This window comes from Sceloporus occidentalis, unplaced genomic scaffold (genome assembly GCF_023333645.1).
Source record: "Sceloporus occidentalis isolate IW3139 unplaced genomic scaffold, rSceOcc1.0.p SCAF_38, whole genome shotgun sequence".
NCBI lineage: Eukaryota > Metazoa > Chordata > Lepidosauria > Squamata > Phrynosomatidae > Sceloporus > Sceloporus occidentalis.
In genome coordinates this window covers 3,779,091-3,806,819 of record NW_028317018.1, presented here as the reverse complement: position 1 = coordinate 3,806,819, position 27,729 = coordinate 3,779,091, and positions in this window count along the sequence as shown.

Sequence of the window (27,729 nt, the reverse complement as noted above, 5' to 3'; positions counted from 1 at the left end):
ACGCCTGCTACCTCCGCCGGTGTAGCTAGCTTATGCTAGGGCCTTGTGTCTGAGTTCTGTAGGTCTGCTCCCAAACGCCAAGGACTGACAGTGCTTGGATGCTTTGCCCTGGGGTGAAACAGGTGAGCGGGTCGTCAATTGCCCACTCATTCGCCTTTCCCAATTCTGCTGCTGCTGGTGGTGGTGCCAGTGTCTCTCTTCAATGCCAGTTCGCTTCCTGGCTAGTGTCATGCCTCGAATGTCCCTGATGGTAAGGGTAGTTTCTCCCCCCTGGTTGCACTTGTTGCGGTGTGGCAACGCCTGCTACCTCCGCCGGTGTAGCCAGCTTACGCTAGGGCCTTGTGTCTGAGTTCTGGAAGTCCGCTCCCAAACGCCAAGGACTGACAGTTTTTGGATGCTTTGCCCTGGGGTGAAACAGGTGAGCGGGTCGTCAATTGCCCACTCATTCGCCTTTTCCAATGCTGCTGCTGCTGCTGCTGGTGGTGGTGCCAGTGTCTCTTCTCTGCCAGTTCGCTTCCTGGCTAGTGTCATGCCTCAAATGTCCCTTATGGTAAGGGCAGTTTCTCCCCCCTGGTTGCACTTGCTGCGGTGTGGCAACGCCTGCTACCTCCGCCAATGTAGCCAGCTTACGCTAGGGCCTTGTGTCTGAGCTCTGGAAGTCCGCTCCCAAACGCCAAGGACTGACAGTGTTTGGATGCTTTGCTCTGGGGTGAAACAGGTGAGTGGGTCGCCAATTGCCCACTCATTCGCCTTTCCCAATTCTGCTGCTGCTGCTGCTGGTGGTGGTGCCAGTGTCTCTTCGATGCCAGTTCGCTTCCTGGCTAGTGTCATGAATCAAATGTCCCTAATGGTAAGGGCAGTTTCTCCCCCCTGGCTGCCTCTGTCTGCGGTGTGGCAACGCCTGCTACCTCCGCCGGAGTGGCCAGCTTACGCTAGGGCCTTGTGTCTGAGCTCTGGAAGTCTGCTGCCAAACGTCTAAGACTGACAGTGTTTGGGTGCTTTGCCCTGGGGTGAAACAGGTGAGCGGGTCGCCAATTGCCCTCTCATTCGCCTTTCCAATTTTTCAATGCTGCTGGTGGTGGTGGTGGTGGTGGTGGTGCCAGCATCTCTTCTCTGCCAGTTCGCTTCCTGGCTAGAGTCATGCCCAAAATGTCCCTAATTGTAAGGGCAGTTTCTCCTCCCTGGCTGCCTCTGTCTGCGGTGTGGCAACGCCTGCTACCTCCGCCGGAGTGGCCAGCTTACGCTAGGGCCTTGTGTCTGAGCTCTGGAAGTCTGCTGCCAAACGTCTAAGACTGACAGTGTTTGGGTGCTTTGCCCTGGGGTGAAACAGGTGAGCGGGTCGCCAATTGCCCTCTCATTCGCCTTTCCAATTTTTCAATGCTGCTGGTGGTGGTGGTGGTGGTGGTGCCAGCATCTCTTCTCTGCCAGTTCGCTTCCTGGCTAGAGTCATGCCCAAAATGTCCCTAATGGTAAGGGCAGTTTCTCCCCCCTGGCTGCCTCTGTCTGCGGTGTGGCAACGCCTGCTACCTCCGCCGGAGTGGCCAGCTTACGCTAGGGCCTTGTGTCTGAGCTCTGGAAGTCTGCTGCCAAACGTCTAAGACTGACAGTGTTTGGGTGCTTTGCCCTGGGGTGAAACAGGTGAGTGGGTCGCCAATTGCCCACTCATTCGCCTTTTCAATGCTGCTGCTGGTGGTGGTGCCAGCATCTCTTCTCTGCCAGTTCGCTTCCTGGCTAGAGTCATGCCCAAAATGTCCCTAATGGTAAGGGCAGTTTCTCCCCCCTGGCTGCCTCTGTTTGCGGTGTGGCAACGCCTGCTACCTCCGCCGGAGTGGCCAGCTTACGCTAGGGCCTTGTGTCTGAGCTCTGGAAGTCTGCTGCCAAACGTCTAAGACTGACAGTGTTTGGGTGCTTTGCCCTGGGGTGAAACAGGTGAGCGGGTCGCCAATTGCCCACTCATTTGCCTTTCCCATTTCCTTTTCCATTTCATTATTTTCCTTCTGATACACAACCAACCAAACATAACACACACAATAACACATATAACACATATAACACACAGTGACATCACACATAACACACATACACACACACTTACAATGCACAAAACACAAGGACCTTTTCCTTGTTATTTGCCCTGGCCTTCACTCACTAATAGCATTACATTAACACTATAACTCACACTTCACCCTATAACATTTTTCCATCCACATACCTGCCAACAGACCCAACTTTTTCAGGGACAGTCCTGCTTTTTTCCAGTCCTGTCCCATCTAATTTAGCTAAACTAGGTATGCAAAATGCAAATACACATAGGTAGTTATAGCTCGGTAGGTAACGCTACTATAAACATTTAATAAATATAATCAAGTACTAAATAATAAATCTAACTTTAAAATACATTTAAATAAACCCCTATTTTTAAAAAAAAAAAAACATTAAAATTAAATTATTATTATTTAGACATAATCCATCTTTAACCAAACCAGTGCACTGCTACTAATCTTAAACATAACCGTACATTAACCCTAAGCTATTTTTTAGTTCTTGTCCAACATTTTTCCATCAGCATACCTGCCAACACACCCAAGATTTTGGTGGACAGTCCTGCTATTTTCCAGTCCTGTCCAATAAGTAAGTTGGGTTGTTGCAAAGTATGCCATTGTAAATAGGTAGCAAATGTTAGGCATGTAAAGTGGTCCAAAATCAATTTAAAAATGTAAAATATTCCCTATTCTTTTATTAAACATCTATGGACAGTACACCTCGGTATGTGTGTGCAACTCTATTGGTCGTTTCGGCAGGGGGCTCGCCTGCCATCAACGAATGAAGTGCATTCTGCAGTTCTGCAATTCACTCGTTGATGCCAGACCAGCCCCCTGCCGAAACGACCAATAGAGCTGCACACACGTACCTTCACGGCAGCTGCTGCTGCTGTGATGTGTTATTAACCCCGTATTAACCCCTGCTAGGCAACCAGGAGGAAAACGAAGATTAAACGAGCACGAAGAATGTCCGCGAATATTCGCCCAAAGAGAAGACAGGAACGGGCGAATATTCGCGGAATACGAAGATTTTTTTCCCCCCGAAGACGAGCACGAAGACGAACACGAAGAGCCCCCTGGTGCCCAAGTCTAGTATTTAATCCCCTATCAATCAGCAAGATGTCTGGCTCCCAGGTGTCTTTTATACAGGTAACAAGCTGAGATTAGGAGCACTCTCTTAAAGGGAATCAGCCCAGAACTATGAAAGTGAAAGTGTTGTGGTCAGATGAGACCAAAATCGATCTATTTGGCATCAACTCAACTCGTCATGTTTGGAGGAGGAATGCTGCATATGACCCCAAGAACACCATCCTCACCATCAAATATGGAGGTGGAAACATTATGCTTTGGGGGTGTTTTTCTGCTAAGGGAACAGGACAACTTCACCTCATCAAAGGGACCATGTACCATCAAATATTGGGTGAGAATATCCTTCCCTCAGCCAGGGCATTGAAAACAAAGGGTCCCTCAAGAAGAAGGTCCTGGTGTGGCCTAGCCAGTCTCCAGAACTTAATCCAATAGAAAATTGGTGGACGGAGCTGAAGGTTTGAGTTGCCAAACGTCAGCCTTGAAACCTTAATGACTTGGGGAGGATTTGGAAAGAGGAGTTGGAAAAAATCCCTCCTGAGATGTGTGCAAACCTGGTGGCCAACTACAAGAAATGTCTGACCTCTGTGATTGCCAACAAGGGTTTTGACACCAAGTACTAGGTCATGTTTTGCAAAGGGGTCAAATACTTATTTCAGTAAAATGCAAATCAATTTATAACTTATTTGAAATGCGTTATTCTGGACTTTATTTTTTGTTATTATGTCTCTCACTGTTCAAATAAACCTACCATTAAAATTATAGACTGATCATGCAAAATCAGCAGGGGATCAATTAATTTTGTCCTTCACTGTAATTATCTAAGTATGCTGCCACCTAGCTGGCTGTCAGATGTGGATGTTGAAAACCCCTTTTAGCAGGGCACATACGCAAAGAAATATTAAACTAACATAGCATGATACAGTTAATACAAAAATGGGTGAATTATGTTCAAAGAGATGTATGCAATCACTAACACCAAGAGTAATTAAAGGCACATCAAAACCTCTTTGTTTTATGAACTTCTTGTCTGCCCACAAGTGAAAGAGGAACATAAATGGGTAATATCACCAAAAAATTCATCATATATGAATGAAATACAATTATACAGTTATCAATAATACATTTACCAGACCTACTGCCCAAACCTCCGCCTGTCCATTGATACCTTTTGAAAGATCCTAGGGATACGGAGGGTTATAGGAAGAACAAGTTCATAGGTCATCCGGTTAATCTGTCTAGAGGTGCGAGAAGGACAATTGAACCCCACAGTGAGTTTTATAGCAGAAACCTTGTAACGCAGATTAAACTGACATTAATACAGGAGTGTGCAACATAGAAAATTTAGCAGAAAAAGTAGCGGGATGGTAATATGTACAGTAGAATGGTGATATCCGTGAGGATTCTTGAATAGTATTAAGATGTTCAAAATGAGAGGGAGATGCCATCCAAGAGTAGCGATGAGAGGATAGCAGTTACCATCAAGATTATGTAGTCTGGGGGAACTGTGGGTTCCTTTTTGTTGGGTTTCTTCTTCTGTAACGGTGAACATATGGAAAAAGGCATCAGCTTTAAACTTCTAAGATCCTGGACAGTAAGGAATGACGTAATTGAATTGGTAGAGAAAAGGGGTTCATCTGGCTTGTCAAGGGTTCAGTCTCTTAGCCTCACTTATGAATTGGATATTCTTGTAATCTGTTAAAATAGTAACAAGAAGTTGTGACTTTTTTCAGGACTTGGCTCCACTCTTCCAAAGACAAAATCACAATCAGTAACTCAAGATTTCCAATTTCTTAAGAACATTCTACCAGAAGGCTGCAAAGGACCCTTGTAAGTCTTCCTCTGAGACAGAGCTGCTCCAATCTCAGGTAACTTCTAAAAAAAAAGGTAACTGAACATCTGGATGAATAGGCTATCCTGAAATTAGAACGAGACCAATGGCGCACTAGCTGGGTCAAAGGATTCTTATCAGTCATCTTATTCTATGTTTCTATATTACTTATACATTATTTAAATGCCAATATTAATGTTACTCAATCCATTTAAGGCAATAATGCAGAGAGATAAAAACATTTAAAGAAAATAAAATCAATCTCTTTTACTTTTACAAGACTAGAATTTTTCACCTTTCGTCTGTTTAAGGGAAGAATTACTCAGCGAAGATGCCAGAGACCTTCTTTTTAACTTCTGATCTATAATGCAAAACTATCCAATGTTGCCAATACACATAAAATACACATAAAATAATGAGGGAAAGCAAAAGTGTAGGAATGTCTCTGATGTGGGATGAGAGAAAATATATCCTTTAATCATTTTGGTTTTTAAAGACGATTTGCATTGGTCTTTGAAGATGACATTTTCAAGCTGTTTTTGGAGAAATATGTCACTCTGTTCGACATTGGCTTAATCCTTTAATCATAGGTTAGGCTACTGTATTAATTACATTTCCTTACTATCTTTCCCAGGAATGAATATTCATTTGTATTGATCGTAGCAGAATACTCTTTGTTACAAAGCTATATCACATTTTCTCCCAGTATGTTGATATGGCATTTATTAGGGACGTAATAGATTTAACTGGAAATGGATGCTAAAATAAGCAGGTGGTTTGCACAATCCCCTGTGCTTAAAACATCTTACTTCTACTTGTACTCCATTATTATCTGTAACATAACAATAAGAGAGCTATAACTTTATAGGACCAATCATGTAGATCCAGGGATAGAAATATAGAACTTGACAGCAGATACGATTCTTAACAAGCATTGGACAGTGGTAGACAGTGATTCGCGTCTTCCTAATTCATTCCATGAGGTGTTCCAGTTTGAGAGATAAACTGGTGAACGCTAATATACAATAGGTTATGCTGAACTACAGACACTGTATCATTTACACACCCTCACACATAATTTTACACATGAATCCAATTATGTTATTCATTTATTGAAATGTCTGTTTGGTCTTGTATATACTGGCAAAACCACTAAAGCAGTTAATATTTTAAGGCACTTCCAGAAAGCAGGTCATATGGTGAATCAGCTTAGTCATTGACCAGATCTCCCATTTTAGGGGAGTAGACTTCTGAATTAGGCTACCTATGCAAAGAGAAACTTTATGGATTGAAAGACTGGATACTGGTTCCAATAAGGAGCTCAACCCCTTAAGGACTTAGGTTGTTTTTTTTCTATTTTTAAGGGTTTTTTCACACTTTTTTTTATCTTGTTTTCAAACATAATTTCATCCCCTCTGATTTAGTTTAGCTATACAACTTATATATTGTTTTTTAAGGACAAGTAGCTGGGCTGTTGTTACTCCTAGATGCTTCCACTTCACACTAATAGCACTTACAGTGGACTGGGGCAGATCTAGCAGGTCAGAAATTTCCTAAACTGACTACAGGCAAAAGTGGCATCCTAGGACAGAGCAGTATTTATAGCCACTTAGCTATTTACATATGACCCATTCTACTGCCATTTGTGTATGGAGATGGAATGCTTGTATGATTTTATACACCTGTTAGCAATGAGTGCGGCTAAAAGACCTAAAATCAATTTTTATGAGAAGTGTCATAATTTCTGTCATATAGTGTTTTATGTCCAATGAAGGACCCTTAAACTTTCACTGACAATGTCTTCTAGATGTTGTGTGATACCACAGTGGGAGGTGGAGCTCTGAGTGGGACAAGGTTCAATGTTCAACCTTGGATTTAAGTTCTCCACATCGTTACTGACAACCACAACAATCACAAGCATTTTATATAGATACAACAGGAACGTTGTATCAGTTGTGGCTACCTGTTTTGGTTGTGCCCAGGAGTATAATTCTACCCTTGTGTCACCCGGACCCATTGGATCTCCCTTGCCAAAAGCGCTAATGTAGTAGCTGTTGCCATTACAAGCCGTTTTGGCACTATTACAAGCCGTTTTGACGCTCCATGATGAGGTAAAGTGGGAAAGGACTGTGTATAGGAGAGTTCATATGAATGAAGCCAAAAAGAAGAGGTGGTTGCATTGATGGTTATGGCTGTGATTGGTGGGTCCAACAACCTGTGGGAACTTTTCCTTACTTTTTATAGCATTTACATGGGGAAGGGACAACCATTAGATATATAAGTGTGCTGATGCCATTTTAACTTGTCAGTAGCAGCAATTGCAACAAAAATATTATATGTTATGTTTCTATCTTATCTCATATTATTCTTTATCTTCACTGATAAATATTGGTGACAAAAATAGGCATTATGCTGGGATTGCGCACAGTGTGACAGTTGCCCATTTATGCTACCAGTCAAACCTCTAATTTATGGTCAAGTTATTTTTTTTCATACCATATTTTATTCTTCATTAATAAATAAATATTGGTGACAAAATCAGGCAATATAACATGTAAAATATATAATAGTGGGGAAATTCAGTCCTGCACCACGGGGTTGCATGTGACTATAATCACACTATGCCAGTGCCTGCCCTGACCCAGTTCCACACTACTACCGCTGCTGCTGCTGCTCCTCTTTTACTATCCTTACCCTGGGGGGATTTTTTTTTTTTAATTTTAATATTTGGGAAATTCACTTTTGCCCCAAGGGGCTGGTTTTGCCTATTATCTGCCAGTGCCTGTCTGTCCAGGCCCAGTGCCCTACTACTACTACAGCTCTTCGCTCACCTTCCTTACTCTAGGACAGGCATGTCCAATGTCCGGCCCAAGTGCCAATTGCGGCCCGCGTTCCGGACTGATAAGGCCCCACAGATAAGTTGCCCAAAATATCTGTTTTTTGATATTAAAGGCAGAGTAATTTAACACCTGTTTAGATTTATCATCCAAGTCACAAAATGAAAAGTATGCCGTTTTCAATAAACTTTTCATAACACATTTAATTTTAATTGTTCAAAGAATGTCAGGCAAAATGGTCAGTTTGGACATGCCTGCTCTAGGAGATCAAATCTAATTTTTGCTTATATGGGGGGGGAGTTGGTTTTGTGGCTGGATGTGTCCATCAATGCCTTTGTTTACTCTGGGGAATCAATTTTTATTTTTTCTAATGGGTGGGCTGAATTTTTCTTGTGGCTGAATTTGTCTGCCAGTGTCTGGCTTGTGCCCTGCCTTAAGCCTCAATGCCCTACCTTACTGTTGGGTATCATTTTTATTTTGGAATATGGATGGGGGATTGGGCTTGTGTCTTCTAGTGCTTAGTCTTTCCTGCTCTGTGCCCTACCCTGTGACTCATTGTTCTTCCTGGCTCTGGTGGATCAATTATTGTTCTTGTTTCTAATATGGGGGTTCAGTCTGTCTGCCAGTGCCTCCCCTGTGCCCTACTCTGTCTCTGCTGCAGCAGCTCAATTTTCTTCCTTATTCTGAGGAATAGATATTTTTTTAATTTTGAGAAAAATCCTATGTCCTGTATGTTGGGGCTGGATATGTGCCAGTGTCTACCTACTCCCAGTGCTGATCCAATTTTTGGAGAAATTAAGTCCCATAGCTTGCTGCTGGATGTGTATATCCATTGGTGCATTGCTGTTGTTGCTGGTGGTCCTGCAGTGAAAAACTGAGTATAGGTGAATGGTCAGTCCGGCAGGTGTAAGGGACCTACCCTTTGGGAAAGCCCCCTGAATGTTGTTCCCCTCAAATTTTGTCTGAGCAGAATGGACAGGGAACGAAATTCATTGCCTGAAAATGAATGCTGGAACAATGAAACTAAAATTTTGTTGTGTACTACCAGCACATTCAGTCTAACTAATGGTTAATCAGCCCTTGCATGACTAATCAAATCCATTTTTTATTGTGTTTTATTGTTAGTAAGACATTTTCAATATAACAAGAAAACAAGATGACAGGCCAACCTTAGCTGTCACAGGTGCTTGCTTACAATGATATATCATGTCAATCCAAATACAAAATAGTACATAGTGAAAATAAAGTAGCCAAAATATGGAATCAATATAACAATATATCATGTTCTGGGAGTTTTAATTGTAAGTCTGTGTTACTAAATATATACATAGGGATACACTTGAAGTTCTTATCCTTTATCCTGTTGTCATGGCAACAGTCTGCATTGCAACATCTCCAGGAAATCTTTTAGTTTGCCTTTAGAAAAATAACCAACTGTATCAAAATTATATATAATTTAAAATAATCACATAGATGTTATTGCAGCGACCATTTATCAACCATTCGAACAATTAAATGTGAGTAATTAAATGTGAGTAGGACAAGACTGCTGGTAATTAAATTACAAACCAATCTGCATGAAATAAAATAATTGAAGGTGTAACTTAATATGAATAACAAGAAAATGTCAGAAATTGAAGTGATTCTCCATCCTTTCTAATGATGCTTTCCTAGAATTGTGTAACAAAACAGTAAGATAGCTTGCTAGTTATCTAATGTATCAGATTCAGTAAAGTTAGTTAATTAATAGTAAGCATGTTTTAACAACCAAGATATATTTATTAACAGTTTTAATTTTTTACATGCCCAAAACCTGTGGGATGGAGAGGGTAAAGTAAATAAATATTTAAAAACAGAATGCCCTACATTCCCACTACCATGCAGAGAATCCACTGCCCTTCAGGTGGAAGGTCAAGGTGATCAGCACCACCACAAAGGCAGAAGTAGGACAGGGACAAGGCAAGTAAAATATATGCATGGGGGTCAGAAACAGGGTCAGGTTTAAACGGGGTCAGGTATAATGCCAGAATCAGAAGTCTCACTGTAAAAGTCTGGTAATGCAAAGTTCCGGGTGAGTGGCATCTAGGGCGAAGGAGCCAAAATAATAGTCCACCAAGAAGAAGCACAAGATGGCAAAACCAGAAGTAAATAAGCATGCTCCAATTGAAATAAAAGCAAAGCCCTTAGGCTAAGCAAGTCCCACTCAGACTTAAAGGAGGTAACAAAACTGCTCATTGCACGGGAACAAGATGAAAACTGCTTGTATATTGTAAGTGTCTGGACCTTTTCTAGAAATCTGTGAAAGATGCAAATAAATTTTGTCTACGGACACCGTTCAATTGTCTATGAGGCCTAAATGTTATATGGTGAAGTCAGGGAGAAGATAATAATCGATAACAATTTTATCAATTAGTTGAATTGATTTTATGAAATACATTTGCTCTGAAAAATATCCCTCCTTCTATAATCCGACCTCAAATAAATGACTATAACACTAAGATCCAGATCCCCTGCAGTGCTGCAGGGGACCTGGATCCTCCTCTCTGGCAGTCGGTGGGCGCAGACAACCGCAGCTAGCTGGTGGAGCTTCTATGATGGAGCACACATGATGGAGCTCAGACATAGAAGCTCCAGCGAAAGTGCCGGCAGGCAGCGGAGGTTCAGCGGCTGCCCCCACTAGACACCAGGGAGTTGGGGGGGGCAGAGTGGCATATCAGGGGGGGTATAAGGCATATCTGGGGGCCAGAGTGGCATATCAGGGGGCACAGTGGTATACTCGAAGGTATAAGACATACCTGGGGGGTAGAGTGGCATATCAGGGGGCACAGTGGCATATAGGGGGATATAAGGCATATCAGGGGACACAGTGGCATATAGGGGGTATAAGGCATATCAGGGGGCATAAGACTGTGACGGCAAATATAAGAGGAGTCCTGTATGCAGGAAAAAGCTGACTGACCTAGAATACAGAGATGCAGCCAAAAATCTGGAGAGCACCATTTAGGCAATCGCGCCTCTAGAGAGCACCGTTCAGGCAATCAAGCCGAGGTCTCCAGAAAAGTAGCAAAGTCCGCTTACCAAGCCGAGGTCAGGGTCTCCAGATAAGTAGCAAAGTCCGTTTAAACAAGCCGAAGTAATAATCAAGAAATAGGAACTCGCGAAAACTGGAACTGCTGAGAAAATCCATCAAGCAACGAGCAGTAGCGAAGACTGAGTTTAAGTGTTCCCGGGCTGATGACATTGGAAGCGTGCACAGCTAACAACCTCCAGGCGATGGAGAAGAAGGGGTCGGGGCTTAACACACTCCTGCCAGATCAGCGTGGACGCGGCGGAGGACCGATCCGTGGGTGGCTGAGGGTCGGGTGGTGACAAAGACATATCTGATGGGTATAAGGCATATCTGGGGGTGGAATGCATAAAGGGGGTATAAGGCATATCGGGGGTATAAGGCGTATCAGTGGCATATAGGGGTATAAGGCATATCATGGGGCAGAGTGGCATATAGGGGTTAAAAGGCATATCATGGGGCACATTGGCATATAGGGGGGTATAAGGCATTTCTGGGGGCAGAGTGGGAAGCCTGGGGGCAGATGTGCATAACTAGGGGGGGCAGGTTGGCAAAAAAAAGAAATAAAAACAAAAAATATTTTTCTCAATTTTATTAAATATGAAAAAATAGTTTACATTAATTAATATTTACTAGTAAAACTTGTTTCCTATAGGGTAGTCTTATATTCAGGCTTTTTCTTTTTTTCCTAAATTAATATTCAGATTTTGGGGGTAGTCAGGCAGTCAGTACATGCTGGGAGCTGGGAATGATAGGAGTGCTATCACACACACACTCATTCACAAACATTTATATACTCATTCATTCCCTTAATCACACATACTTGCTCATAAACCCTCCCCCACCCCTTACCTGAACTGCAGATTTGGTCCCCATGGCTGTCCCGCATAAATGTAAATAAAAATTGTGGTTAAACCAAAAGTAATTGTGTTTCAAAATGAAATTGAGGAGACATCAATTGTTGCCCAAATGTAGTCCGTTGACCACTTTATGTCTTTTAAGATGTTTAGATGTTTTGTGTCTTGAAAGTATGAAGGGGTAAGTGGGACGTATTTCTGAAGAAAAGTGTCTACATATTGCGAAGTATTACTCGTAAGAGAATTGATTCACTGATAATGGGTCTACCTGGAATTGTGAGGTTTTTATGGATTTTAGGCAAAAAATAAAAAAAAGCTGTTTTTGGACATTCAATGTTGAGAAAATGAAATTCATTTTTATTAAGGCTCTTAAAAGTTCTTAGTTCTTCTTGGAACAGTTTGGTTGGATCTACCTTTAGTTTTTTATATGTTTTTCCATCTCCTAGAATACGATCAGATTCTTCTATACAATAAGATCTGTCCATAATTACTGTGGCCCCGCCTTTATCCACAGCTCCGACTACTAGTTGGTTTTCTGTTGTTTTAAGCTTTCTTGTTCTTTCATGGTTATGTTTTAAATTTTTCAAATTCCCTATGGAGCATGTCAGTGAAAACCTCTATATGTTAAAATTTTTCATGTTCTGGGAAAAATGTTGAAATAGATTTTAGAGAGGTATGTATAAAAGGATCTAACATTTTTTCTCCACTTTTTTCTTTAGAAAAAGATCGTTTGTCATCTTTCTAAGAAATTTTTGGGTATAAATTACCCACTTGGGCCCTTATTGGGGGCAAATTTAAGCCCTTTTTGTAAAAGTTGTATCTCCATTGTGAGAAATATTAATGATCCCTTTTGTTTGGACATCTATATAGTTTACCACTATAGATATGCAACTCTGAATCAAAACTGAATAAAAATACACAGAGAATGAATTATCATACAGAGTAGAGGAAATTAACAATAGGTTATAAATAGTACAAGTGAAAAGCACAAACACAGAACAAGAGCTAAACAGGATACGACCACCTATCTCATAAAAACAGTGATATGCCATTGTAGTCAACCAGATTTTTTTTCAAAGAATTACTTACTTCTGACCTTCTCCGCTAGGGAACTGATTTTATTAAGTATTTATGCAGATAAGAGGCTATCAACACAGAAAGCAAAATTATATTTCATAATGCAGTAGGATTGAAAAACACTAAAAGATAAACAGTGTCACTGACTCTAGGACTGCTCATTTGTAAAGGTAGAACATCAAAACCTATTTTACCTGACTATGCATTAGAATCAATTTTAAAAATAGGACCGTATGAATGAAACCAAAACCTTGAGGGCACTAATTCCAGACATAAATTTGAATTGTAAGTAATAGCACACCTTTGTGTCATTAAAAATGATGGTGCATGAGTGAGTGTTGTTATTTATTATTCAGTCTGAGTAATCCTATCAAAAAGACTTCTTTAAATGTTGCAGCTTTCTAAAGCTCAAATGATTTGTGCACTGAGGCTGTATTAAAGGGGCATCCATACAAATTTTGCTTTATTATTCATGCCTTTCTGCACTCAAAACATTTCAAGGGACTTATCTGGCTCCTAGGTCACCTGGGGCTTGCTTCCCAGGATATAATACTACATCCTATGCCAGGAGAGAGTTAATGCAGGGTTCAACACCTAAATGGTTCACAGAGACCCTATGGTAGGAGAGGACTGACAGTTGAAAACACAAGTGATATACAGGCCCCAGTATGGCCATCTGGAAGGGCGGGGAAGAGGGGAAACTTGCCTCTCCCTCTGGAAAGTCACAGAGGCACACTGGAGTAGCAGAAAGGAGGGAAAAGCAGTAGGCTGTTTAGAGTAGCTTAGCAGACCAGAAATAGGAGCGATAAAGAGGAGAAGTTCTAAAGAGAAATTGGAGAGATAATGAGAAAAAGGAGAGGTGGGCAGGATGGGAAGAGATAAGAAAGAGGAGAGATAATGAGATAGGGAAGAAATTATAAGCAAGGGGAGAAAGGGCCCCCCTGGACGGTCAGGAAGGGGGAACATGACTGCTGTCCCCCTGCCTGGGGTCAGTAGTTCATGGTCCGGTTCAGGATATGGGTTGCAACATTGTTGCTTTAATGTACTGGGGAGGAATAAAGGGGAAACTTTCCTTATTCTGACCTTCAGTCATTTGACACTCTGGACGAGCTTCCCTCCCACCCTCCCCTGTTTTTCTGTATTTGTTGTGATCTTTGTTCCTGTGCTGGTGTCGGTTTTTCTTTTCTTTTAGTCACAGCGGGAAGTCATGGCCAGCACCTTTGCTTGGATATCCGGTGTATAAAGAAGACTTGGGGAGACGAGTTCTGCGGAGGCTGATGGTACCCAGAACGAGAGCTCTTGGTAATGTTTGGGGTATCTGCCTGTCGGTAACACGACAGCTGGCGAGATGATTATGTTTATGGTTACAATGTGCTGGTTCATGATGTTTAATAAAGCTGTGGCCAATGCCCTTACCCACAAACTGTGTCGTCTTCTCTTTGGATGTGGATGTGGGCTTTGGTCATGCTTGGTGTGGTGTCTTGGGTCTAAGCAGTCAAGAGAGAATGTGTTTGTGTTTTGAAAGTGTTTGTATGTTAGGGCACGTATGTCTAAGGGCACGTGTGTGGATGCCTGGATGCAAGTGTGTGGATGCCTGGATGTTTATGTATAAAGGGTAGCGTGCATGTGTATGTATGGGCAGGCATGTATGTTTATGGGCAGGTATTTGTAAGGGTAGAGTATGTGTGTACGAGCCACACTGAGAAGAGTCCTGACTAAAGGGAGACCTGAGACTCTGAGGGGAAACCGCTGTGGGTACCATATGGATACTGGATAAATCCTGTGGCTGCAATCTGGGCAAGTCCTAAGTCTGTATGCAATTTGGGTGCTAAGTATCTGGGTGCTGAAGCAAGTCATATGGATATTGCATCCTGAGTGCTAGTCAGGTCCTGTGGTTGCAATCTGGGTGATGGGCAAGTCTTATGTGTGCAATCTGGGTGCCAGGGCTGGGGTGTGCAACATGTGATCTATGCCTGTCATTTAGGGTTTCCATGGATTATTTACTTGATCTATACTTTCAATGCTGGGTTTCCATGTGGTTTTTCAGTTGATCTATGCCTGCAAGGCTGGGTTTGTGTCTTATTCAATTGCTCTATACCTGCAACAATATGTTTTGTGTGTTATTTATTTAATATATACCTGCAAATACAGGGTTTGTATGTCTTGTTCAGTTGGTATATACCTGCAATTCTGTGTTTCCACATGGTGTTTATTAAATTTAGTTAAATGGAATTTTATTGATGTAGAGTTTTATGAAAAACATCAACCAATAAGAAATACAAAGCAAAACAGTAACAAAACAGTAGACAAAACAGAAACAAAAGCTGAGTAAAATGACGTACATGGTATAGTCAGCACATAACCACAAATGAAACTAGCATGGCCACCTACTTCCCCAGTGTCCGGTCACAAACAGGCAAAAAAAAAAAAAGTTTGGGGGGAAGCAGACATGACGATAAGGAGAGAGAGGGTAAAGAGAGGGCACAGAGGGGAGGGAGAGAAAGACGCAGGGAAACAGAGATAAGACATGGAAGGGGAAGGGATGGAAAGGGTAAAGAGCGCGAGCCTGGTCGACCTACCCCAGGAGTGCCCTCGTTTGACCGGTAGAATGAAAGGCTATCCAGCAGGTCCACACACCTGTCCATGTACGCCTCAAATCTGTCAGATGCCAAGTAAACCATTTCTTCCATGACCCTAATCTCTTCTACCCTGGACACCCAGCGCCTGAGGGAGGGAGAGGCAGACTGCTTCCAATACATAGGTATCAGACAGTGAGCAGCGTTAAATAGATGCCGAACTACAGATCGTTTGAGAGAGGACAGCGTACTTTCGAGATGGAGCAGCAACCCGACAGCAGGCGAAAACTGAAGAGACAATCCAGTCACTTCCTCTGCAAAGCGAAACACTCCGGTCCAAAAAGACCGCAATCTACAGCAGCTTCACCATATGTGCAGGTAGGTACTTTTCTCCTCCCCGCACCTCCAGCAGACTGGATCACTCCCCGGGAAGATCCTGCTCAAGGACACCGGCGTTCTATACCACATGGTTAACACTTTATACGCGTTCTCCTGGATTTTAGAGGCTATGGAGCACTTATGTGCCAAAACACAGATTTTTTTCCCACTGCTGGTCGGTGAAAGTGGCCCCAGGGCCTCCTCCCACCTCCCCATGAATGACGGGGGCGCCGAGGGCGTCCCCACCATCAGTAAACGGTAGCTACAGGAGATTCCCCCTCTAGGCAATCTCTCAAGCTGTGTAAGCCGCTCGAACCCCGTCAGCTCAAGTGTCAGTTTATATTTGCCTGGGAGGGAAGACAGATATTGTGGGCCACAGTGAGCGGAGCGCCATCCCTCCAAAAATCTGAAAGCAAGGCGTCAGGAGATAGACCCAGCTATCTCAGGAACCCGCCCTCCATCCCCGGCACGAAATCAGGGTTGCACCCAACGGGAGTCAAAGGGGAGGGGAAGGAAGAGATACAATACGATTGATACGATTCAAGAGCCTTGGGAAGTTCTCCTGAAAGACCATGGATAAGTCTCTCGGCAACCAGACCCCCAAGTATTTCAAGCTCCTGTGACACCATCTATATGGGAATGAGGCCAGCACCACTGCTGCCTCATGTGCATTCAAGGATACATCCAAAGCCTCCAACTTATCAACATTGATCTTAAGGTTGGACAGCTCCCTGTAAATACGCAACTCCCTATGGATATTTGGTAAGGGGTTGCGCCACAGCAAACAGCAGGTCATCAGCGTATGCTGCTACTTTATAAGAGCGGTTTCGGCAGACCAGTCCGTGCACGTCCGGGTTGTCTCTAATAGACTGCAAGAAGGGTTCAAGGGAGAGTGCGAACAAGAGGGGCGAGAGGGGACAGCCCTGGCGCGTTCCGTTCCATATCGGGAAAGCATCTGAAAGAGCACCATTCAAGCGGATTCGCGCCAAAGGATAGGAATACAGAAAGGTGATCCAATTGAGCCACAGCGGGCCAAAACCCATGGCTCGGAGCGTTTGGAACATAAAGTCCCAGTCGACCCTATCAAACGCTTTTTCAGCATCTGTGGAGAGGAGGAAGACCCTCTGGTCAGTTGCCTGCGCAGTGTAGATGGTGGTAAAGGCTCTGTAAGTCCCATCCCTACCCTCCCTCCCCGCTATGAACCCAGTCTTCTCCGGGTGCACCAAGTGCCCCAACACCCCCTGGAGCCTGCCCGCTATGATTCTCGCGAATATCTTTAGGTCCGTATTTAACAGGGAAATAGGCCTGTAGCTCTGACACAGCAAGGGATCTTTCCCCTCTTTGGGCAACATGGAGATTGTCACTATCAATGAATGTGGGTGAAAGCGGTCCCCCCCTAACAGCATTAAGGAGCGACGTGAAGGGCGCTTACAAGGTCCGCCAAAAGGTCTTATAATAGCGCAGAGGCAGGCCATCAGGGCCCGGTGCCTTCCTGGCCGCCATGTGTTTCATAGCCGCCGAGGCTTCCTCAACTGCGATCTCCCGCTTCAAAGTCTCAGACTGCTCCGGAGAGAGAGTGGTCCGGAACGAGTGGCCAGGTAGTCCTGAATTAAGTTGCCCGTGGGTTCACCTCCACCAGAACGCCTAATGTTATATAGAGAGCGATAATATTGGCAGAAAGAGTCAGAAATGTCAGAGGGAAAGCAGGATATTGAACCTCCCGGGTTTTGATCTTATTAATGTAAAGCGTCTGTTGCTTATCCCGTAGAGCGCGCGCAAGATATTTCCCACATTTGTCGCTATGCTCGTAGAATAGGGACCTGGTACGTAGAAAAGAGCGTTGTATGTTATAGTTAAGCAAGGTCCCCAGGCGTCTCCTAAGGTCCACCAACTCCAGGAAAACATTAGCATCTCCCGTGTCCTTATGCCGAGCCTCCAGTACGGCTATATGGTCGGACAAGTCCACGATTTCGCGGGACCGCATCCGCCTGAGGTACGAAGCCCTGCCTATAAAGACCCCTCGTATAGTGTATTTATGCGCCTCCCAGGTAGGCGCCAGACCAACATCTGTGACCACATTCTCTTGGAAAAAGTGCTCCAAGTGCGTATCTACTTCCGCAACGGTATCGGGATCGGACAGCAACGACTCGTTGAGTCGCCACGACGTCCTGGTGGGACGATACAGACAGGCCCTAAGACACAAGGATACCAGGGAGTGATCCAAAGCCCCTGCCACGCCAATGGAGCAACCCTCCAACAATTCTAGATGGTAATGTTCCATCAATAGGAGGTCGATTCTAGAATAAGATTTGTGGGGCGCCGAGTGTAATCCCGCCCGTCCGGGTGGGCAGCCCTCCAACAATCCACCAGCCTATGTGTACGCAGAATAGAATTAAACCGTCTAATTAAAGACGCAGGGACGTGGGAGGAGCCCGAGGTAGTATCCACTCGGGGATCCAGGGGAAGGTTGAAGTCACCACCAACAACCAGGATACCCTGCTTGAACTCCATAAGGGAACACAGTATCCGGGACAAAGCAGCACATTGGCCCCTATTAGGGAGATATACAGTAGCAAACGTGTACATTTGGTCTAAGTGCCTTTAATGAAAGTAAACCTCCCCTCAGAATCTACCCTAAGCTCCGTAAAGACAAAGAGAGTGTGACGTGAGAACAAGATTGCCGTTCCCCTTGATTTGGAACCACTGTAGTTACTAGTGAATATCTGGGGAAAAGAGGGGACGGACAATGTCGGCGCCTGGCCCTCCCTGAAGTGAGTCTCCTGCAAGAACACCATGGAGGCTCTGGAGCGCTTTAGTTCCCCTAAAACACGTGCCTGTTTTTACGGTATATTAAGCCCCCTGACGTTGAGGCTCAGTACCACAAGGCACCACGCGACATGACAATGGAGGAGCAGGTGAAGAGGGAACTCACAAGACAATGGAAACACAGGTGGAGGGGAGGGAAGAAAAGAAAAGAAAAAAAACTAAAAACTCTACTGAACCAAAGCCCCCAAGGACGGAGCCAAGGAGGTAATGGGTGCCGCAAACGACGTGGGAAATGGCCGAAAAGGGACAAGTGATTGGCCTCTGGACTAAGCCAGAGTCAAGTGCCCAAGAGTGAACCGGACTGCCAGGGGGCAGCAGGAAGCCAGTCGGCAGAGATACAAAACTGCAAACAGAATATAATCCAAATCATAGCAGTAAGACACTAGAGAAAAATACATTAGTAGCCAGTAGCCGAAACCCACATAGTAAACTGTGATAAGCCATCCGAATCCCACCCCTCAAGTCACTCCCGATCTGCCTCCGTCTCCACCCCCACCAACCCACACAGGCTTGAGGAGCGTAGAAGAATAGGAAAGAAAATAAAAAATAAATAAATAAAAAAATAGGAAATTAAGATACATAAATCGACAATATAATATCGTAATATGCACGATGGAACTCGCATGGCAGGCATATGTCAGGCGATTGTGTGGTCCGTAAACCGAGTGGAGGAGAAGGAAAAAAACAAAACAAAACATGCAAATTAGAAAGTGAGAAGTAGAAATGTACACGTCACCATGTACTTCACGTGTGCCAGCGGAACCAAAAATGCGTGGCATCGAGAACTAGAACGTAAGTGCAACAGAGCATACGCCACTCCAAAGAGCACGCAACCTTGCCACAATGAACAGGTAAATAAGCAAATTATAATCGGTATAGATAAAGTTAACCCCTCGTAGCACAGGCGCACAGCAATGTGCATGCAATAGGTGAGACCCACTAATCATGTTAGGAAGACTTGTGCTTCGTGGTCAAAAAAAAAAAGTGACATGTACAGGTAGATGTAAACCATCATGACACAGAGGCATAGCATTGCTCATGAAGTAGTAGAGGCCTACCGATCACGTTAGGAAAATGTGTGCTTCGTGAATTAAAAAAAAAAAGAAAAGAAAAGATACATATAGATTCAGACATGCTTCCAAGTATTTTACAAATGCCAGCTATACCAAACATGCATTGCATCAAGACCAGAGCAGAAATACAACAGAACGTTCACTGCTGCCAAGTGCACGCAACATGGCAGCAAAAACAATATAGGAGACACACTACAATAAGTATAGGTAGATGTAAACCATCATGACACAGAGGCATAGCATTGCTCATGAAGTAGTAAAGGCCTACCAATCATGTTAGGAAAATGTGTGCTTCGTGAATTAAAAAAAAATAAAAAAAAATTGTGCATTTCACCGAGATCCAGAGCTGAAGTACAACTGAGCGTACACGGCTGCCAAGTGCACGTAGCTTAGCCACAAAGTCATGACTGTTGTAGCTTCGATTCTCCGGGCTAGGCTTAACTCCCCATTAAAAAACCCCCAATAATGACACCGCACACCATAAATATGGATGAGAAAAGGCCACAGCCAATTTTATTTATTAGAGTCATTGTCACGCCAAAACCTGAAACAATAAACATAGGTGCGTTAACAAGGACAATGACTCAAAACACCAACATGTAAATATATACAATAAAACACCCAAGCTTGCCAAGCAATCCAGGTACCATAACCAAATGCCACTTAAGGAAGGGACATACCGAGATGCCCCCACCCTGACCTGAGGTTCCATCACTGACAGCCAAGAACCTCCCACCAGATGTTACCAACCATTCACTTACCACCACATTAACCCCCTGGATACCTGGCAAGCTGCCGCCCCACAGACTGTGACAAACGACACAAACCTTCAAACAAAACAAAAAGGGAGGGAGGGTGGGATACGCAACCAGGTAAGCTAACCACAAAAAATGGTTCCTGAGCCCGGGAAAGCAGCCACTTATATAATCTACCCCCAACTCCACCCACGAAATTCCCGCCAAAAAGCCTACCCCTCCTCCGCACAACAGTCAAGGCCCACTATAGCCCATGCTGGCCCCCCCGTGGGCATCAATATAGTAGACATATTACAATAAGTATAGATAGCTGGAACCCATCAGAACATAGAGGCATAGCAATACTCATGAAATAGTAGAGGCCTAAGCTTGTTAGGAAAATGTGGGCTTCGTGAAAAAATGTGATAGATGAAAAATCTTGGAACAGTGTCACCATCTGGCCCTCAAAAGAGAAGGAGCCCCTCGCTTTACCCATTACCTCCTCCTTCAGGAGGAACTCTGGAAACAACTGATGACATCTCTCAGAGGATCATTAGGTCTGGCGCGCGGTCTAAGGGCGCGGTGCACTCTGTCAAGGCGTATAGGCATGGAGGGGTCACGGCCCAAGATCATGTTAAACAGCCGTTGAAGCACAGCTCCTACATCTTCGGGACCCTCAGATTCCCTCAGGCCCCGCACCCGGATATTGTGTCTGAGCCCTCTGTTTTCCAGGTCCTCGACTGCACGCCGTAGATCCGAAGCTACAGCAGTCAGGTAAGTCGTGTCGCGTTGCAGGTCAGTTACCTGTTGGGTAAGGTGCATGTTCGAGGCCTCTAGGGTGGCGGTGCGCTGCTCCATACCAACTATGTCATCCCTCAGCGCCGCCACTTCGTCATGCAGCGCACTCTTCATTTCTGTGAGTAGATTGTGGAAATCTGCCATGGTGGGCAGTGACTGGAACATGGTGCGCAGGTCCGCGGACTGTGGAGGATCAGCAGGGGGGAGCGACGTCGGAGACCTCGACGTCTCTCCCGCGGAAGACGTACTGGTGGGAGAGGAGGCTATGTTGGGAGACGAGGGCCGCGATGCAAGCGCCTTAGGCGTTTGAAAGTATTCATGGAGCGTGTGCCCCGATTGCTGCCGTGGAGGCTCAGAAGGCTCCCGGCGCTGAGCATCTTGCTCATGGGGATCGGATGGATGCGGATTGTCGTGGGTAGGCAACAGAGCTCTGAGATCAAGCTGCCATCTCTCTGCTCGGCTAGCCATGCCCTGGTGTTTATTAAATTTATACCTGAATCACATGGGAGAGGAAAAGAGAATTGTAGTACACAGTGAAGGAAGGCATGAAGGGACCTACTCCTTGTTTCCTTTACTTTCCATTCCAAACAACATATTTTTAGTAGATGCACATACATAGTTTCCTTGCTATCACATATAAATGTTACACATTCCCAAAAATGATTTTGGTCTACATACTGTGTATTATCCTAGCAAATGTACAGAAAAAGCTTTTTCTGTGTTATTACTAGACTTGGGCACCAGGGGGCTCTTCGTGTTCGTCTTCGTGCTCGTCTTCGTAAAAAAAAAAATCTTCGTATTCCGCGAATATTCGCCCGTTCCTGTCTTCTCTTCGGGCGAATATTCGTTTTTTCTTCGTTTTTTCCGGTTAAGGGGTTAATACGGGGTTAATGCGTACCGCAGCAGCTCTGGCGCCAGTAGTTTAAATGTGCGTATCAGCAACTCTATTGGTCGCCAGCAGGGGGCCTCCTGCTGGGGACCAATGAGCTCACTACCATATATATAGCTAATATATTCTCGGGCTGAATATTATGCTACTCAGTGTAAAACCAACAGAGGGCAGCATTCTGTCCGAACATATATCATCTGTGGCAGTGAGCTCATTTGCATTTATTCAAATAAAATACATTCCCATGATGCTTTCGTCTAACAGTTTAATACAAAAAAACCCCAATAAATAGAAAAAAAGAGTTTTCAAGTTCGACAGAATTAATGTCCGCGAGTGCGGACATTTAACTGTTGCAGCGGGGAGACCAGCGGATCATGGGGATATATTTTATTTAAATAATTAATAAATGAAAATGAACACACTGCCACATATGGCTAATATATCTTCGGACAGAATGCTGCCCTCTGTTGGTTTTACATTAAGTAGCATTGTTCCATATGCTTGAAAGAAATCCAAAGTTATTATGCAACTTAATGTAAAACCAACAGAGGGCAGCATTCTGTCCGAACATATATTAGCCATCTGTGGCAGTGAGCTCATTTGCATTTATTCAAATAAAATAAATTCCCATGATGCTTTCGTCTAATAGTTTAATACAAAAAAACCCCAAAATAAATAGAAAAAAAGAGTTTTCAAGTTCGACAGAATTAATGTCCGCGAGTGCGGACATTTAACTGTTGCAGCGGGGAGGCCAGCGGATCATGGGGATATATTTTATTTTAATTAATAAATGAATATGAAAGCACTGCCACATATGGCTAATATATCTTCGGACAGAATGCTGCCCTCTGTTGGTTTTACACTGAGTAGCATAATAACTTTGGATTTCAAGCATATGCTACTTAATGTAAAACCAACAGAGGGCAGCATTGTGTCCGAAGTTATAGTAAGTTATTTATGCTAAGTTAAATGTCCGTACCGGCGACTTTGTTGGTCGCTGGCACTGACATTTAACTGACACAGCGGGGAGACCACTGGTGTCCCTGCTGTGTCAGTTAAATGTCCATACCAGCGACTTTGTTGGTCGCTGGCACGGACTTTTAACTGTTGCAGCAGGGTCCCAGGTTGATTTTTTTTTTCTGCCTAGCAACTAGTGGTAAGGGGCCGTGCGAGTGAGCCTATTGGTCGCTTGCACAGCCCTTTACCCTACGGATTTCTGCTCCCGTTATCCAACGCAGCATCGCAGGGGTTAACAGGAGCGGAATTCAGGAGTTAAAAAGGCCGTGCGAGTGAGCCCTATTGGTCACCTGCAGGGTCTTCCTCTGGCATCAACCAATTGGTTGATGCCAGAGGAAGACCCTGCAGGTGACCAATAGGCTCACTCACACTGCCCTGTAACCCCTGACGACGAACCTGCGGATTTCCACTTCAGTCAACTCCCGTGATGCTGTGAAGATAAGGTAAGTTAGATGGGGAAGGGACCGGGGAGAATAGTAGACGAAGGCGAAGATTCTTCGTGTGTGAGTCTTCGTCTTCGCCTACGTTTTACCGGCACTGTCTTCTCTTCTTCAAGTCTTCGGAACGAACACGAAAACACACTCTTCGTGTTCGTTTTCATGTTCGCCCGAAGACGAATGCACAGGTCTAGTTATTACAGAGTTCCTTTAATTAAGTAAAATACCAATGCAAGTAGGTGAAAGTGTCTACATCCAAACAAAAATTGGAATACGTATTTTGCTTTGACTATAATAAACTATATTTTGTTTCAATGGGGAACATTTGGTTTATGATTTGCATTTTAATTATTATAATAGACACAATAACACCAGTGATTTATTTTTTGACCACCAAGACATGAAAAATAGCCAACTTGAACTGGACATTATTCTAGTTCCTCAACTCATTCTAAAGGACATTTTTTGATTTTTAATTTGTATTATAATAGGAAAACTTGTTTTCTCTATACAAATCAATCTACCTTGGAAAAAGCTTGGGAGATCTTATTCATAACTTTGATCTTCTTATTAACATAGCAGATAACAGGACTTTATATGAAATAAGAGTCACTGCATATTTGAATTGTACTGTTTACTCAATTATATAACTTTTTATAAAAAAAGAGTTATATTTAATCCTATTTTAATTTAAAAAATGTTTCAGGTATAAAAGAAGAATGGTTACTAGGTCTTATCAAAGTTACCTAATATATAGTGCTTTAACTATATGTCTTCATTGTATTATTTAGAAGAAACTCCTACTCTCTTTTCACCATGGCCATTGATATTATTTCTCAGATAAAATACATTAACAATTTATTTATTTATTCTTTAGAAATACACCCATTTTTACTATATATATATATATATATATATATATATATATATGTATATATATATATATATATATATATATATATATATATATATATATATATATACAGTGGGGCAAAAAAGTATTTAGTCAGCCACCAATTGTGCAAGTGCTCCCACTTGTAGGATTTCTAAAGAATTCATTGGCAAATTCCTCAGTAAAATAAGTATTTGCTCACCTACAAACAAGCAAGGTATCTGGCTCTCACAGACCTGTAACATCTTCTTTAAGAGTCTCCTCTGTCCTCCACTCGTTACCTGTATTAATGGCACCTGTTTGAACTTGTTGTCAGTATAAAAGACACCTATCCACAACCTCAAACGGTCACACTCCAAATCCCACTATGGCCAAGACCAAAGAGCTGTCAAAGGACACCAGAAACAAAATTGTAGACCTGTACCAGGCTGGGAAGACTGAATCTGCAATAGGCAAGCAGCTTGGTGTGAAGAAATCAACTGTGGGATCAATTATTCGAAAATGGAAGACATACAGGACCACTGATAATCCCCCTCGATCTGGGGCTCCACGCAAGATCTCACCCCGTGGTGTCAAAATGATCACAAGAACGGTGAGCAAAAATCCCAGAACCACATGGGGGGACCTAGTGAATGACCTGCAGAGAGCTTGGACCAAAGTAACAAAGGCTACCATCAGTAACACACTACGCCGCCAGGGACTCAAATCATGCAGTGCCAGACGTGTCCCCCTGCTTAAGCCAGTACATGTCCGGGCCCGTCTGAAGTTTGCTAGAGAGCATTTGGATGATCCAGAAGAGGATTGGGCGAATGTCATATGGTCAGATGAAACCAAGGTGGAACTTTATAGTAGAAACTCAACTCGTCGTGTTTGGAGGAGAAATCCAAAGAACACCATACCTACGGTGAAACATGTGGGTGGAAACATCATGCTTTGGGGCTTTTTTTCTGCAAAGGGACCAGGACGACTGATCTGTGTAAAGGAAAGAATGAATGGGGCCATGTATCGTGAGATTTTGAGTGAAAGCCTCCTTCTATCAGCAAGGGCATTGAAGATGAAACGTGGCTGGGTCTTTCAGCATGACAATGATCCCAAACACACCGCCCGGGCAACGAAGGAGTGGCTTCGTAAGAAGCATTTCAAGGTCCTGGAGTGGCCTAGCCAGTCTCCAGATCTCAACTCCATAGAAAACCTTTGGAGGGAGTTGAAAGTCCGTGTTGCCCAGCGACAGCCCCAAAACATCACTGCTCTAGAGGAGATCTGCATGGAGGAATGGTCCAAAATACCAGAAACAGTATGTGAAAACCTTGTGAAGACTTACAGAAAACATTTGACCTCTGTCATTGCCAACAAAGGGTATATAACAAAGTATTGATATGAACTTTTGTTATTGACCAAATACTCATTTTCCACCATAATTTGCAAATAAATTCTTTAAAAATCAGACAATGTGATTTATGGACTCTCTCATCTTTGTAAGTGGGAGAACTTGCACAATTGGTGGCTGACTAAATACTTTATTGCCCCACTGTATATATATATATATTCACCTGACATGGGTTCGGAGGTGGCTCCTGTTACTCTCCCAGCTGCAGTAGTGAAGACCATAGGCTTGCCTTTAAGAATCACTGTTCTGCCCTTGCCATGTCCCCTGGATCACCTATGCCATGTCCTGTGATTAGACCTATTGTTTCATGAAGGGGTGTATGTTCATCTGTTTCTTCATTGTAGGTCTCCTGTGATGAAGCTCTGTCTGATGGTACCTTGCCTTTGGATCTTCAGGGTGACAAGGAAACAGGGACGTCTCAGTTGACTGGGTCATCTGTGGCACTGCAATCAAAAGACGCAGGTGAGTCTGGGAAGCCATGCTTGGCAGGGCTGTTGCAGGGGGTTGGTGGAGTTAATGATGTTCAGGTCATGGGCCAAGCGTGGAAGGGGTTTTCTGCCAGGTTTGCAAGGTATGTTGGCTCAGTTTGGGTACCCAACCAGGTTACCTGGTAGGCAGGTGTTGTCAGGGTTTGATGGGCAGATGACTGCAGTATGAGGTTCCTCCCTTGGGACCACATGGGGATGGGGCACGGAGGTGTGGCTGAGTGTACTCTTGTTCCTGCTGTGGCAGGTCCCGCTCTGGTAGGGATGCCTAGTGGGTGCTGGTGAAGCAATATCAGTGAAGGTGCAGAGTGACACCGTGCACACTGTCACGGAGGTAGCACATGGTGGCAGCGTATATATGTTGGTCAGGTCCTTTAGGTTTTCTCCTTAAGCAAGAGGAGATCTGGAAGAGGGAACATGTGGAGGTATTCGCAATTTTGGAGGATATACCGCCTCTGGATAAGGATTTGCAGGACACAGAGAAGGACAGGGAGAAGTGCTGTTAACAGAAAGTCCCAATGATTTTATGGAACTCGATATGGGCCTTTTCTTTACTGCTTTAATCGGAGGGAAGGGAGAGACAAGCCTGATGTGGGACAGAAAAGGGAAGACACCAGCGGATGTTGTCATGATGTGCCCGTGACTATACAGATATAAGAATCACAGGGTGACAGAGATTCTTCTGCCGGGTTTCAATTATGGTTTTTGGATTCCATTCCAGGACTGTGTCATTCCCTTCAGTCTGCGCAATTTGAAATCTGTTCAGGACCATGGATTAAATGGGGCAAGCCCCCTCCATTGCCAAATTTAAGGGTTTCCCTGTTGAAGGTGGTGGTGAAGAAGGAGCCAGGGAAGTTCTGTCTTATTCATCATTTGTTGTAGCCTCATGCAGGTTTGATAAACAATGATATTGGGGACGTGCTCTGTAGGATCTCATACGCATCCTTTGTTTCGACGGTTTGGTTGGCGCAGGCAGCATGCCCTGGAGCTTTGAAGGCTAAAAGGGAAGTAGAGTCTGCTTTTTAGCTTCTCCCTGTTCACCTGGACTGTCACCATTTTTTGGATTGTTATTTTGAGGGTAAGTATTATGTTTATTTGAGTGTCCCTACAGGATGCTGTTGCGGGGGCTGGTCCTCCTCTGCCTTATGTTAAATATCACGTGTAGGGTGGAACACATCCCAGGGGTCTGTAATGTAATAGCAGATGCTCTTTCTTATTCACAGTGGACAGAGTCCACTGCGAATTCTGCTGGTGATTTCAGTGCCCAACAGAATTATAAAGTCTTGGGTTGTTCGAGGTGAACAGTGGGTTCAGGAGTCTGTGTGTCCTGGTCACGTGGCAGGGTTATGGTCTTGGACAAGTGGCTCAGTCTGAAGCAGGTGCCAGGTGATTTCTGGGATGACGCAGAACCTCTCCAGGGCTTGCTGTGGTTGTTGTGTT